Here is a 16,206-nt window from a genome sequence, read left to right as displayed (position 1 = left end):
TTCACCAAATACAAAAGTAAATTCCAAGTGGATCAAGGACTTGGATGTTAGACCAGAAACTATCAGATACTTAGAGGAAAATATTGGCAGAACTTTTTTCCGCATAAATTTTAAAGACATTTTCAATGAAACGAATCCAATTACAAGGAAGACTAAGGCAAGTATAAACCTATGGGACTACATCAAATTAAAAAGCTTCTTCACAGCAAAATAAACCACTATCCAAATCAAGAGACCCCTCACAGAATGGGAGAAGATCTTTACATGCCATACATCAGATAAGAGTTTAATAACCAACATATATAAAGAGCTTGCCAGACTCAACAACAAGACAACAAATAACCCCATCCAAAAATGGGGGGAGGACTTGGACAGAATATTCACCACAGAAGAGATCCAAAAGGCCGAGAAACACATGAAAAAATGCTCCAAGTCTCTGATTGTCAGAGAAATGCAAATCAAGACAACAATGAGATATCACTTCACTCCTGTGAGAATGTCACACATCAGAAAAGGTAACAGCAGCAAATGCTGGAGAGGGTGTGGGGTCAAAGGAACCTTCCTGCACTGCTGGTGGGAATGTCAATTGGTCCAACCTCTGTGGAGAACAGTCTGGAGAACTCTCAGAAGGCTAGAAATGGACCTACCCTATGACCCTGCAATTCCCCTCCTGGGGATATATCCTAAGGAACCCAAAACAGCCATCCAAAAAGATCTGTGTACACATATGTTCTTGGCAGCACAATTTGTAATAGCCAAAACCTGGAAGCAACCCAGGTGTCCAACAACAGATGAGTGGCTGAGCAAGTTGTAGTATATATACACAATGGAATACTACTCAGCTGTAAAAAATGGTGACTTCACCGTTTTCAGCCGATCTTTTTTCAAGGATGGACCTTGAAAAAAATCATGTTGAGTGAAATAAGTCAGAAACAGAAGGATGAATACGGGATGATCTCACTCTCAGGCTGAAGTTGAAAAACAAGATTAGAAAAGAAAACACAAGTCGAACCTGAAATGGAATTGGAGTATTACACAAAAGTAAAAGACTCTGGGGTGGGTGGATGGGTGGGGAGAATACAGGTCCATGAAAGATGATGAATGAAATAGTGGAGGTTGTATTGTTAAATGGGAATCTGGGGAATGTTATGCATGTAAAAAAAAAAAAAAAGAAGTAGAAACGCAAAGCAGAAATTGACTGAGTTTGGAGTATGGCACCAAAGTAAGAAAGCAGAAGTACACTAGAGTTTGCAGTGAGTACCTCCCTAATACTTCCTCTCCACTTTTCCAAGCTTTGGGTCCATGATTGCTCAACAATTTGTTTGGCTTTGTATGTTAACTCTCTTTTCAGTCACCAGGTTCCAGGTGTCATCAGGATGCCGGCCAGACTTCCCTGGATTGAAGACCCCACCAATGTGTCCTGGAGCTCAGCTTCCCCAGAGACCCACCCTACTAGGGAAAGAGAGAGGCAGACTGGGAGTATGGACCGACCAGTCAACGCCCATGTTCAGCGGGGAAGCAATTACAGAAGCCAGACCTTCTACCTTCTGCAACCCACAATGACCCTGGGTCCATGCTCCCAGAGGGATAGAGAATGGGAAAGCTATCGGGGGAGGGGGTGGGATATGGAGATTGGGTGGTGGGAATTGTGTGGGGTTGTACCCCTCCTACCCTATGGTTTTGTTAATTAATCCTTTCTTAAATAAAAAAGAAAAAAAAAAAGAAAAAAAAAAAAAAAGAAAGTGTAGGGTGGGAGAGACAACACAGTGGTTCTGCAAAAGACTCTCATGCCTGAGGTTCTGTGGTCCTAGGTTCAATCCCCAGCACCACCATCAGTCAGAGCTGAGAAGGGTTCTGGTCTCTCTGTATCTTTCTCATTAAAGTAATAAAAACAGGGAGTCGGGCAGTAGCGCAGTGGATTAAGTGCACGTGGTGCAAAGCGCACTGACCTGCATAAGGATCCCAGTTCCAGCCCCCAGTTCCCCACCTGCAGGGGAGTGGCTTCACAGGCGGTGAAGCAGGTCTGAAGGTGTCTATCTTTCTCTCCCCCTCTCTGCCCTCCCCTCTCTCTCCACGTCTCTTTGTCCTATCTAACAACGACGACAACAATATTAACTACAATAATACAAAAATAAGGGAAAAAATATTTTAAAAAAACATGGCCATAAACCTGCTACAATAAATCCTTGTGGGGCCTAACAAGGATGTGAAATTCAGAATGTTCAGGTACAAGGAGAATCCTTGGACTACCAGTCTACTTCCAGGAGGGTCTGGTCATGGCACCTTCTTGGAAAGAATTATAAATAAAAGAGACGCCATGATCACATAAATAAGACAGAAACTTTTTTATTATAAATATGTGAGGTGGGGGGGCCGGGTGGTGGCGCACCTGGTTGAGCGCACATGTTACAATGTGTAAGGACCCAGGTTCGATCCCCTGGTCCCCACCTGCAGGGGGGAAGCTTCATGAGTGGTGAAGCAGTGTTGCAGGTTTCCCCCTGTCTCCCTATCACCCCCTTCCCTCTCAATTTCTAGTTGTCTCTATCCAATAAATAAATAAAGATAATAATTAAAAAAAAAAGATGTGAGGTGGAAGTGGAAGTCATGCAGAAACAATATTCGAGTGCAAAGGAAAGCTCGTGGGGACAGACCCCTGAGGGCTACGGAGAGCAGAAAAACGGTAAGGTCTGCCCATGCATCTTCCCTTCTCTCTTTCTTTTTAAAAATTTTTTTACAGACATTTATTTATTTTCTCTTTTGTTGCCCTTGTTTTTTTTCATTGTTGTTGTAGTTATTATTGCTGTTGTTGATGTCATCGTTGTTGGATAGGACAGAGAGAAATGGAGAGAGGAAGGGAAGACAGAGAGGGAGAGAGAAAGACACCGCCTGTGAAGCGACTCCTTTACAGGTGAGGAGCCAGGGGCTCGAATCCGGATTCTTATGCAGGTGCTTGCGCTTTATGCCTTAACCTGCTGCTACCGCCCCCTTCTCTTAAATAATCATATCTGGGGGTAGCTTCTCATTGGTCTGCTGAGATTCTTGTTTTTCCTGTTGGGTAACAGATCTAAGCTGCCTTTTGTGCTTTCCAAAAACTGTCCTACCATTTCCCAGTGTTACCTTTAAGTTCTTCCCCACTGGTATGGGGAAACATGATAAAACAATGATCGTGTTCCAGCTATGGGGAGTTGAGGTTCCAGGCCTTTTGTTCTTGTATTTTCCCAAATAGTAACAAGAGACATCCTAACTAAAACACTGAGATAAAGCTGGATTGATATTAGATTAGGAGGGAAAGTGAACAGCAATATAGAGATTCCCTACACTTTGTGGTGGGAATCTGGCTCACACAGCTTTCTGAAGAGCAGGCTTTTGCTAATGGCCTTTTCCTCTGCCAAACTCCTATCCTCCTCTGAGTCCTTTTCCCAGCTAGACCTTAGCTTTGGTGTGTGTGTGTGTGTGTGTGTTTTAAAATTAAAAAAAAATAAGTACTTTATTTTTAAGATATGTTACTTATTTATTCATGAAAAAGATAGGAGAAGAGAAAGAACCAGACATCAGTCTGGTACATGTGCTGCCAGGGATCAAACTCAGGACCTCACACTTGAGAGTCCAGTGCTTTATCCACTGCACCACCTCCCAGACCATGCTGTTTATAGAGGCTGGGTGGTGACTCACCCAATTGAACACACATGTTACCATACACAAGGAACCATGTTCAAGCCTCTGGTTCTCACATGCTGGGGTAGGAGATGGGGGGAAGATTCAAGAGTGGTGAAGTTGTATTGCAGGTATCTCTCTCTCTAAATATTTTATTAACTAATGAAAAAAGATAGAAGATAGAGAATAAACCAGACATGACTCTGATACATGTGGTGCTGGGGACTGAACTAAGGACCTCATGTTTGAGAGTCCAGTGCTTTATCCACTGGTCACCTCCCAGACTATTCTCTTTTCCTCTCTATATCCCCCTTCTTTCTCTATTTCACTCAGTCTCTATCCAAAATAAACAAAATTTAATGATAATAATAGAATCCTGTTTATGGGTTTAGTCCAAACTTCTTATCCTAGATGCCAGATCTCCATTAATATCTGATGAAAGTCGTCAGCCTCCACCAACTTCAGGGTGAAAGGATCAATTTATGGAGAATTATCCATTCCTCTTAGTCACTTTCTTGGCTAGAACCTACTTTAATATATATATACATACAGATTACTGCTCAATTCTGGCTTATAGTGGAGTAAGAGCTTGAACCAGGAACATTGGAGACTCAGGCATGAGAGTCTCTTTACATAACCATTATGCTGCCTCCTCCACCCACTTTTAGCTTTCAGAACTGAGTTCAGTTCTCTCCTGACACTTAGGTCACCTTGAGGGAGGGAGAGAGAGAGGGAAGAAAGGAGGGAGAAAGGAGAATGTTAATTAAGGACAATTTCTTTTCTCTCTCAAGTTACTTTTTCCAGTCTTAAGGAATGAATAGATATTTGTTGGGGAGTTGGGGAGTAGGGGCGGGGGAGGGAGCATGGTGCAGGGGAGGTCACAAGAACAAAACTTTGACCACATGTAAGATCCTCATTGTTGACTGTGGGAGTGGATGAGTGGGCCTGTAGCTATTTCTGTGGGTGAGAGATGTGCTGGTTTTGAGGAGAGAGGAAATCTTTTTTTTTTCTTCTTTTTAATTTTTAAATTCCTTTATTGGGGGATTAATGGTTTACAGTTGACAGTGAAATACAATACATGTGTAACATTTCTCAGTTTTCCACATAACAGTTTAACCCCCACTAGATCCTCCTCTGCCATCATGTTCCAGGACCTGAACCTCTCTCCCCACACCCCACCCCAGAGTCTTTTACTTTGGTTCAATACACCAACTTCAGTCCAGTCCAAGTTTTGTTTTGTGTTTTTTCCCTTCTGACCTTGTTTCTCAACTTCTTCTTCTTCTTCTTCTTTTTTTTTTTTTTTTTTTTTTTTTTAAAGCAGGTTCTTGATTTATTGTAATTGATTAAGGGACACCTCTGAGGCTCTCAGGAGTGCAGGGCCCACCACTTGTCCAGGGGATCGCGGTTGGGGATGTATTTGACTCCACAGCCCTCTGGAATGAGGCACTTTTCAGCCACCATGTCTTCAAATTCATCTGTGTTAAACTTGGTGAAGCCCCACTTCTTGGAGATCTGGATCTTCTGGCATCCAAGGAATTTGAACTTGGCACTGCACAGGGCCTCAATCACATGCTCTTTGTTCTGCAGCTTGGTGAGAATGGACATGATGACCGGGCCAATGTGGACTCTGGCCATGGTGCCCTGGGAGGTTCCCAAAAGCACCTCACATCTCTGTCTGGAGCCTAAGGTTAGGGACAGCAGGAGGTGAGGCATAAAATGAATACAGAGCAGGAAGGGCTGTCTCCGGGGTCCCTTGAGTAGCCTATACAAGCAACAGGCTGCATACACTACCCAGGAGGCTGCTGTTTGCAGCCACTACACACCGGGCGCCATAGGGAGGGCAGCACGGTCCGCTTAATTGGCTGCAGTGTTTTTCAACTTCTTGCTGTGAGTGAGATCATCCCATATTCATCCTTCTCTTTCTGACTTATCTCACTTTTTTTTAAAATTTTTTTTTATTTAAGAAAGGATTAATTAACAAAACCATAGGGTAGGAGGGGTACAACTCCACACAATTCCCACCGCCCAATCTCCATATCCCACCCCCTCCCCCGATAGCTTTCCCATTCTCTATCCCTCTGGGAGCATGGACCCAGGGTCATTGAGGGTTGCAGAAGGTAGAAGGTCTGGCTTCTGTAATTGCTTCCTCGCTGAACATGGGCGTTGACTGGTCGGTCCATACTCCCAGTCTGCCTCTCTCTTTCCCTAGTAGGATGGGTCTCTGGGGAAGCTGAGCTCCAGGACACATTGGTGGTGTCTTCAATCCAGGGAAGTCTGGCCGGCATCCTGATGACACCTGGAACCTGGTGACTGATCTGAGGGGAAATGCTTCCAGTTTTTCACCATTGAGTATGATGTTGGCTGTAGGTTTGCTATATATAGACTCCACTATCTTCAGGAATTTTCCATCTATTCCTATTTTTTGTAGTGTTTTGATCATAAAGGGATGTTGTATTTTGTCAAAGGCTTTCTCTGCATCTATTGATATGACCATGTGGTTTTTGGTCTTGCTTTTGTTGATGTGGTGGATCACATTGATTGATTTACGTGTATTAAACCAACCTTGCATGTCTGGGATAAACCCCACTTGGTCATGATGAACAATCTTTTTGATATACTGCTGTATCCGGTTGGCTAGAATTTTGTTCAATATTTTCGCATCTATGTTCATCAGAGATATTGGTCTGTAGTTTTCTTTTTTGGTTGTGTCCCTGTCTGCTTTTGGTATCAGGGTGATGTTGGCTTCATAGAAGCTGGCAGGGAGTATTCCAGTGTCTTCAATCTTCTGGAAGACTTTTAAAAGTAGAGGTATTAGTTCTTCTTTGAAAGTTTTGTAGAATTCATTTGTAAAACCATCTGGTCCAGGACTTTTATTTTTGGGAAGATTTTTGATAACTGTTTCAATTTCATTAGCTGTGATGGGCCTGTTCATGTTATCCACTTCCTCTTTACTTAGTTTTGGAAGTTGGTAGGTATCTAGGAAATCATTCATTTCTTCCAGGTTCTCTAACTTGGTGGCATATAGTTGTTCATAGAAGCCTCGCATGATATGTTGAATTTCTGCAGTGTCTGTTGTGATATCTCCTCTTTCATTTACTATCCGATTTATTTGGGTCTTCTCCCTTTTTTGTTTTGTGAGTCTGGCTAAAGGTTTGTCGATTTTGTTTACTCTTTCGAAGAACCAACATTTACTTTCATTGATCTTTTGTATGGTTTTCCTATTCTCAATGTTATTTATTTCTGCCCTAACTTTAGTAATTTCTGTCCTTCTGGTTGCTTTAGGGTTCCTTTGTTGTTCTTCTTCTAGGTCTTTAAGATGTGCAATCAGGCTGTTTATTTGTGCCTTTTCTTGTTTCCTAATGTGTGCTTGTATAGCTATCAACTTCCCTCTTAGGACTGCTTTAGCTGTGTCCCAAATATTTTGATAGCTTGTGTCTTCATTTTCATTGAACTCTCGAAACATTTTGATTTCTTCCTTGATTTCCTCTTTGACCCAGAAGTTGTTAAGAAGTGTACTGTTGAGCTTCCACATTTTGGCACTGTTACTAATCTTTTGTTGATTGTTAAGTGTTAGTTTAATTCCACTGTGGTCTGAGAAGATGCTTGGGATGATTTCAGTGCTCTTGAATAGGCTGATGCTGTCTTTGTGGCCTAACATATGGTCTATCCTTGAGAATGATCCATGTGGATTTGAGTAAAATGTGTATTCCAGTTTCTTGGGATGAATGACTCTGAAAATGTCCAATAGTTCTAGTTTATCTATCTCTTCATTTAGCTCCCTTATGTCTTTACTGATTTTCTTCCTGGATGATCTGTCAAGTTGAGAGAGTGGGGTGTTGAAGTCCCCTACTATGATTGTGTTACTGTTAATATATTGCTGTAGCTCTTTCAGTAGAAGTTTGATGTATTTAGATGGCTTCTCATTGGGTGCATAGATATTAATAATTGTTAAGTCCTCTTGATTGACTGATCCTCTGAGCATTAAGTAGTGTCCATTCCTATCTTTTTTAATCTTATGTATTTTAAAGTCTATCATGTCAGATATGAGAATAGCTGTTCCTGCCCTTTTTTGTGGGCCATTGGCTTGAATGATAGTTTTCCATCCTTTCACTTTAAGTCTGTGTTTGTCTTGTTGAGTTAGGTGAGTTTCCTGTAGACAACATATTGTTGGGTTGTGTTTTCTGATCCATCTTCCTACTCTGTGTCTTTTAATAGGTGAATTCAGGCCATTCACATTTATTGATATCAAAGATTGAAGATATTTTAATGCCATTCTTGTAGAGTTTTAGAGTGTTTTGATATATGTTCTATTTGTGGTGGTCTGGTTGTTTATAGGAGACCTTTCAGAACTTCTTTCAGGGCAGGCTTGGTGATGGTTGCTTCCTTCAACTGTTGCTTGTCTGAGAAGGTTTTGATGCTTCCATCTAGTCTGAATGACAATCTAGCAGGATATAGTATTCTTGGCTGAAAGCCTTTCTCATTGAGCACTCGATAGATATCTTGCCATTCTCTTCTGGCCTGTAGTGTTTGTATGGAGAAGTCTGCTGCTAATCTTATGGGTTTTCCTTTGTAGGTGACTCTTTGTTTTTCTCTTGCAGCCTTGAGGATCCTTTCTTTATCCTTATTCCTTTCCAATCTAAGTATGACATGTCTTGGTGTCTTTAGGTCTGGGTTAATTCTGTTTGGGACCCTCTGGGCTTCTTGAATCTTTATGTCTTTGGTGTTGTCTAGACTAGAGAAATTTTCAGCTATTATGGCCTGGAGAATGCTTTCTTCCTCCCCTTCTCTTTCTTCCTCTGGTAAGCCAATAATGCGTATATTGTTTCTTTTGAAGTCATCCCATAGGACTCTGTTGTTGTTTTCAGCATCTCTTAATCTCTTTTTGAGATCTCTTACTTCTTTTTTAGTTGTCTCTAATTCATCCTCAATCTTGCTAATTCTGTCTTCAGCCTCATTGATTCTATTCTCTCTGCCCTCTACTGCTTTCTGGAGTTCATCTATTTTGTTGCCCTGCTGTGATACTGTTTTAGCTTGTTCAGCTAGTTGCCTTCTTAGCTCAGAGATTTCAGCTTTCAGCTCTCTAATAACCATGAGATTATTAGAATTTTCTTCCATATTCTCATTTGTTGTTCCTGCAGTTCTGATTACAATTTTTCAAATTCTTTACTCACTCCTGTTATTATTTCCTTAGCTAATGTTTGGATGTTGAACTCGTTGTTTTGTGCTTCGCCCTCTGGAGGACTTTTAGCTGGACTCTTGTCCTGGTTCGAGTCTCCATTATTTTTTCTTGTTGTTTTAACCATTTTTTATAAGTTAACAGTTTTTTCAATCCCTGAGTTGGAGTTCAGTGGTGTAAAAGCCTTTTTTTTTTTCCCCTGTAGGCTATGGGAGCCTGAGGGCTTTTAAACTATCAATAGGCTTCTTGGCTTAATCAATGACTCCTGACCAAGAGATAAAGCAGGGTGTGGCAGAGATAATCCAGTGGTTATGCAAAGAGACTTTCATAGCCCTTCAGCTATGCCACCGAGGTATAGGTCTTCTGAGTTTCCCGGTTAGATCTCTGTGCCCTGGTGTCCCTCCCTGTTGCTGCTCCAGATTCTGAGGGTAGTAGCAATGGAGACTTAGAGTTGTACTTGGTGAGTCTCTGGGGAGTCCTTTCCTCCCTTCAGCTGTCCCCTTGTTGGTGGAGCAGACTGGAGGTGGTGTCTCCACTGACAAACTGTCGAACTGTTAGCAGTCACTTAATCTCTCCTTAGGCCCCTCTCTCCTCTCTGTCACCAGCCACGCGTGTTTGTACTCACGGGTGATTTACTGGGTTTCTGTGGTCATTCTAGTCCTGTCTTGTTTCGGTCCGGGTGGTCTCCTTTGGTATTCCTAGTTGATCCGGGAGAGGAGAGGAGAGGAGAGAAAGCGATCTGCTGCTCGTAGCTCCGCCTCCGGAAGTCGAATCCTGACTTATCTCACTTAACATGATTTCTTCAAGCTTCATCCAATATGAGGTGAAGAAGGTGAATCCACCATTTTTAATAGCTAAATAGTATTCCATTGTGTATATATACCACAACTTGCTCAGCCACTCATCTGTTGTTGGACCCCTGGGTTGCTTCCAGGTTTTGGCTATTACAAATTGTGCAGCTATGCTGCTGGTGGGAATGTAAATTGGTCTAACCACTGTGGAGAACAGTCTGGAGAACTCTCAGAAGGCTAGAAATGGACCTACCCTATGATCCTGCAATTCCTTTCCTGGGGATATATCCTAAGGAACCCAACACACCCATCCAAAAAGACGTGTAGTGGTCCAGGAGGTGATGCAGTGATAAAGCTTTGGACTCTCAAGCGAGAGGTCCTGAGTTCGATCCCTGACAGCACATGTTCCAGAGTAATGTCTGGTTCTTTCCCTCTCCTCCTATCTTCTTCATTAATAAATAAATAAACTCTTAAAAAAAGATTTGTGTATCCCTTTGTTCTCATCAGCACAATTTGTAATAGCCAAAACCTGAAAGCAACCCAGGTGTCCAACAACAGATGAGTGGCTGAGCAAGTTGTGGTATATATACACAATGGGATACTATGCAGCTATTAAAAATAGTGATTTCAACATTTTCAGTCCATCTTGGATGGAGCTTGAAGAAATCATGTTAAGTGAAATAAGTCAGAAACAGAAGGATGAATATGGGATAATCTCACTCTCAGGCAGAAGTTGAAAAACAAGATCAGAAGAGAAACACAAGTAGAACCTGAACTGGAGTTGGTATATTGGACCAAAGTAAAAGACTCTGGGGTGGGTGGTGGAGAGAGTTTAGGTCCTGGAAAATGATGCCAGAGGACCTAGTGGAGGTTGTATTGTTATGTGGAAAACTGAGAAATGTTATGCATGTACAAACAATTGTATTCACTACTATCAAATGTAAAACATTAATCCCCCAATAAAGGAAAAAAAATTGTGCAGCTATGAACACAGGTATACACAAATCTTTTGCATGGGTGTATTGGGTTCCTTAGGATATATCCCTAGGAGAGGAATTGCAGGATCATAGGGTAGGTCCACTTCTAGCTTTCTGAGAGTTCTCCAGATTGTTCTGCACAGGGGTTGGACTAGAGAAAGGAAGTCTTGGGCAGGGTGCTCAGAGGTTGGCTGCTATGCTGGGGAGTTTGCTCACTGTTCTATATGTCAGGAAGAGCCACTAGAATATTTCAGTTAACTGCACTGCAAATATGACTGCATTTTGGAGCAATGAATTTGGAAGGTGAGTAGGGAGTGGGGGCCAGGTGGTGGCGCAGCTGGTTAAGTGCACACAATACAATGCATAAGGACCCAGAATCAACCCCCTGCTCTCCAACCGCAGGGAGAAAGCTTCATGAGTGGTGAAGTAGAGTTGCAGGTGTCTGTCTGTCGCTCTGTCTCCTCCTCTACTCTCAATTTCTCTCTGCCTCTATCCAATAATAAATAAATAAAATAAAAATTAAAAAATCTTTAAAACAAACAAAAAAGATGAGTAAGGAGTGAACTGTCAGTTGGCAGATGGTCAGGAATTCCTGCCTCTTTTGACACCATTTTTTTCTCAGAGTTTTAAAGTCATGCCCAAAATGGGAATAAAACACAAATACTTTTTTTGAGGGTGCATTTATGTAGTTATGAGTTTTATGGTATGCATCACTGCAATAAAGCAAGGAACTTTTTGTTTGTTTTCCAGTACAGAAGTGCATATCATAATTAAAAAAATACTTCATTGCTAGGATGGGGGAGATAGTATAATGGTTACACAAACAGACTTTAATGCCTGAGGGGTAGATAGCTTAATGGTTATGCAAAGAGACTCTCCTGCCTGGGGTTCAATCCCCTGTACTACAATAAGCCAGAGCTGTGCAGTGCTCTGGTCTTTATATCTGTGTCTTTCTCTGCATCTCTCTCAAAAATAAAATAAAATAGTTTTAAAAAAATGCCTGAGGTTCCAAGGTCACGTCACAGGTTCAGTCCCCAGCACCATCACAAGCCAGAGCTGAACTCTGGTATAAATAAATAAAATAAAATAACTTTATTGATAGATATGTTAACTACTACCTGAGATTTTAGTGAGCCATAATCTTTTTTTTCCCATTTTTTATTAGTAATTTAATATTGATTAAAAATTGTAACATGGGTACAATTCCACACCCTACCGTGTCTTTCTCTGCATCTCTCTCAAAAATAAAATTAAGTAGCTTTAAAATGCCTGAGGTTCCTGAAATGGAATTGGCATATCGCACCAAAGTAAAAGACTCTGGGGTGGGTGGGTGGGGAGAATACAGGTCCAAGAAGGATTCAGAGGACCTAGTGGGGGTTGTATTGTTATATGGGAAACTGGGGAATGTTATGCATGTACAAACTATTGTACTTACTGTTGAATGTAAAACATTAATTTCCCCCCCCCCAAAAAAAAATCAGAAAAGGAAAAAAAAAAAGCCTGAGGTTCCAAGGTCACATCACAGGTTCAATCCCCAGCACCATCACAAGCCAGAGCTGAACTCTGGTATAAATAAATAAAATAAAATAACTTTATTGATAGAAATGTTAACCACTACCTGAGATTTTAGTGAGCCATAATCTTTTTTTCCCATTTTTTTATTAGTAATTTAATATTGATTAAAAATTAGAACATTCAATTCCACACCCTTCCTACTATCAGAGTTCTGTGTCCCCATTCTCTCCACTGGAAACTTCAGGAGGCTTCCCGAGGTTGTGGGAGATATGGATTGACTATTATTTCTCTATCTCTAGCTATATATATATATATGCCCATTTTTTTTCTATAGTTCTGCCTTCTCCCCCTTTCTAAGTCACACCCATTCCTATAATCCTCAGTGGCATTCCTTTTTTCCTTTATTTATTTATTTATTTATTTATTTATATTTATTTTATTTATTTATTCCCTTTTGTTGCCCTTGTTGTTTTATTGTTGTAGTTATTATTGTTGTTGTCGTTGTTGGATAGGACAGAGAGAAATGGAGAGAGGAGGGGAAGACAGAGAGGAGGATAGAAAGATAGACACCTGCAGACCTGCTTCATCGCCTATGAAGCGACTCCCCTGCAGGTGGGGAGCCGGGGTTCGAACCGGGATCCTTATGCCGGTCCTTGTGCTTTGCGCCACCTGCGCTTAACCCACTGCGCTACAGCCCGACTCCCCCTTTATTTATTTTTTTATCTCAGGGTCTTGATAGAATTGGGGCTCAGAGCCCTCTTAGTCATCTTCCCCTAACTTCCTCTGGGAGTATGGACCAAAATTCTTTTTGGGGTGCAGAAGGTGGGAGTTCTGGTTTCTGTAATTGCTTCTTGCTGAACATGGATATTGGCAGGTCAATCCCTACCCCCAGCTGGTTTCTATCTTTCCCTACTGGGGTAGGGCTCTGGAGAGGTGAGGTTCCAGGACATATTGGTGAGGTTGTCTGCCCACAGAGTTCAGGATGGAATCACAATAGCATTTGCAACTTGGTGGTTGAAATGCACTAAGATATAAAACAGGATGAAATGCCTAGTAAACAGTAAACAAAAAGTAGAAATAGAGCAAATGAAAACCAATAAGAAAGGGGATTTTAGTGGTCTGGGAGGTGGCGCAGTGGATAAAGTATTGGACTCTCAAGCATGAGGTCCCGAGTTCAATCCCCGGCAGCACATGTACCACCGTGATGTCTGGTTCTTTCTCCTATCTTCTCATGAATAAATAAATAAATAAGTAAAATATTTAAAAAAAAAAAAGAAAGGGGATTTTAGGGTGGAAAGAAACTAGGAAGTCTATTTTAGGTATGTTCCTAGGGGCCCATGACTTTAGTAATTTTTGCTTGAGCTTGATAACTAACATGGAGGTGAACTAGAAATATTGTCTGGGAAGATGTGGTCAGAGTTGAGAATAGAACTAGAAGGCTGGATTAGGTGGAAAGTAGCTCCCAAACTGGAAGAAAATATATAAATACAGTTAACTGTGTACCACATCAATTTGACCAAGGAACCATGTACATTCCATATTTAGCACAAGAACCTGTATATCTTCTTAGTCCCTGTCAGTCTGAGCTTACAGACCCTGGTCACAGCTGGGAACATTCTAGGTTGCACTCATTTCAGGATCTGTCTGCCTGGCAGAGTAGGATAACCCAGCCTCTCTTCAGAAAGTGGGGCAGTTCCCACCACTACTATTTTATAGTGAGGTGATAGTCCTGGAGAGGCTCTCAAAAGGGCTTATGAGGATGTTTCTGATGGAAGTGACCAGTGTTGGTGGAGAGAGGGGTCTGTTAGAGGCCCATTGTATCTATGTGGGAATCCAAGGATTCCCTGACTAGGGCTCCAGGTGATGGGGTGGCCTGGTAGTGATCAAAAAGGACACCATCAAGTAAGTGAATCAATCTTTTTCCCTTTCCCAGTTTTTTTTTTTTTTTTTTTTTTCACTAGAGCTCTGCTCAGCTCTGGTTTATGATGGTGCAGGGGATTGAACCTGGGACTTTGGAGCCTCAGGCATAGAGTCTCTTTGCATAATCATTGTGCTATCTACTAGTCCCTTCTTTATTAGATGAACTTTGACTTTCTCTTAGCTGCTAAAGTGTGAGTGTCATTTGTTGTTTCAAACCAGTATTAGGTTTATGGGGTCTGGCCTCAAGTCCGGGAGAAAATATACCTAGGACTTTAGTGATTTTAGGTTAACCTCAAATTTTACTGCATTTACTTGTCTGATGATTCTAATAAAGATTGTCATTGGAACAATAATTGCCCTATAGTTGATATGAGCTGTAAATTTTTTTGCAGGTGGAGTAATGTAAAAGGCAGTAGCCTTGAAATTCCCTTTTTATGCAGTTGTTTGTTAAGTGCTTTTAGTATGAGTTGCTTGTAGTATGAGGTGGAAAATTCCTTGCCCCTTCCCCCTTGAATAAGCAGGACCTAATCAGTGAAGGCCACCCATTGTTCGAAGGACCCTGCCTGGGGACAAGCCTTATAAGGACCTCATCAGTGAAGGCCACCCATTGTTCGAAGGACCCTACATGGGGACAAGCCTTATCAGGACCTTTGAACAGACTTTGTGTGCTGCCTACCGGATGGGTGGTCATAGCCGATGGCAGGAGGATGTGGCGACCCTGCCTGGTTGAATTCTGTTGGTTGTGTGATCTTACTATATTTGAAACTAGCCCGCGCTTTGCTTTGAATGGATCATGCTTTTGCTAAGTTTGAAATGATTGGATCTTGTGTTTGCTATAGCCTGTTATTGGATGTAGGTTGATAAGGTGATGTGCTCCCCCTCCCTGAGTGTAGTCTGAATTCCTATAAATTGTATGGTTTGAGCCCTGTTCGGGGTCGAGCTTGGTAGACTAACACCAGTCACCATCTCGGCCCGGACTGCAGTTCGTCAATAAACATCTTTGCTTCCTTACAGTGGATGGTGGTTTGATTTATGCTCGCTAACAGTGTCCTGTTTAAAACACACACACACACACACACACACACACACACACACACACACACACACACACACACACACACTATCTCTGTTGGGGAACTGGTTCTGCTGGTGGGGTGTCAGAGTTGCCTACCTGAAGTTCTTGGTTTGATCGCTGGCACCAAATGTCCCAGAGTCTGGCTACTCTCTGTCTCTTATGAAACTGTCTTGCATATGTAATAAGTAAGATAAATCTTAAAAAACATATATATAGTTTCCTGACCAGGAGATGGTGAAGTAGATAAAGCCTTAGGCTTTATAACATGAGGTTCCAAGTTCAGTCCTCAGCATCTCACATATCAGAGAGAAGCGCTGTTTCTCTCTTCCTTCATCTTTTTCATTAACTAATAAACAAATCTTTAAGAAAGAAAGAAAGCTAGAGAGAAAGAAAGAAAGAAAGAAAGAAAGAAAGAAAGAAAGAAAGAAAGAAAGAAAGGAAAGAAACAGGGCCAGGTGGTGGCGCACCTGGCTGAGTGCACATGTTATAACATGCAAGGAAGAGTCTGAATCTCCAGTCCCTACCTGCAGAGGGGATGCTTTGCAAGTGGTGAAGCAGGGCTGCAGGTGTTTGTCTGTCTTCCTCTCTCCCCCTATCCTCTTTATTTCTGACTGCCTCTATCCAATCAATAAATAAAGATAATAACTAAAAAAATTAAAAAGGGTTGTCTGGGAGGTGGCGCAGTGGATAAAGCATTGGATTCTCAACCATGAGGTCCTGAGTTCAGTCCCCAGCAGCACATGTACCAGAATGATGTCTGGTCCTTTCTCTCTCTCCTCCTTTCTCATTAATAAGTAAAAAAAAAAAAAAAAAAAAAAAAAAAAACTAAAGGGAGTTGGGCGGTAGCGCAGTGGGTTGCGTACATGGCACAAAGCGCAAGGACCAGCTTAAGGATCCCAGTTCAAGCCCCCGGCTCCCCACCTGCAGGGAAGTCACTTCACAGGTGGTGAAGTAGGTCTGCAGGTGTCTATCTTTCTCTCCCCCTCTCTGTCTTGCCCTCCTTTCTCCATTTCTCTCTGTCCTATCTAACAACGATGACATCAACAATGACAACAACTACAACAACAGTAAAAAAGCAACAAGGGCAACAAAAGGGAA

At 41.8% G+C, this 16,206-nt stretch overlaps 1 non-coding gene across 1 annotated transcript; it reads right to left on the bottom strand.

Annotated features, from left to right (window-relative positions):
• Positions 1-5,389: 5,389 nt before the first annotated feature.
• On the bottom strand, positions 5,390-5,522 carry LOC132537917 (small nucleolar RNA SNORA70). Its single transcript, XR_009549327.1, has one exon. It is a non-coding gene; the product is annotated as a small nucleolar RNA SNORA70 (small nucleolar RNA).
• Between the last annotated feature and the right edge of the window lie 10,684 nt (positions 5,523-16,206).

This window comes from Erinaceus europaeus, chromosome 3 (assembly GCF_950295315.1).
Source record: "Erinaceus europaeus chromosome 3, mEriEur2.1, whole genome shotgun sequence".
Taxonomy (NCBI): Eukaryota; Metazoa; Chordata; class Mammalia; order Eulipotyphla; family Erinaceidae; genus Erinaceus; species Erinaceus europaeus.
Note: the sequence above shows the minus strand (reverse complement) of the source record. Positions and strands in the feature narration are given on the sequence as shown.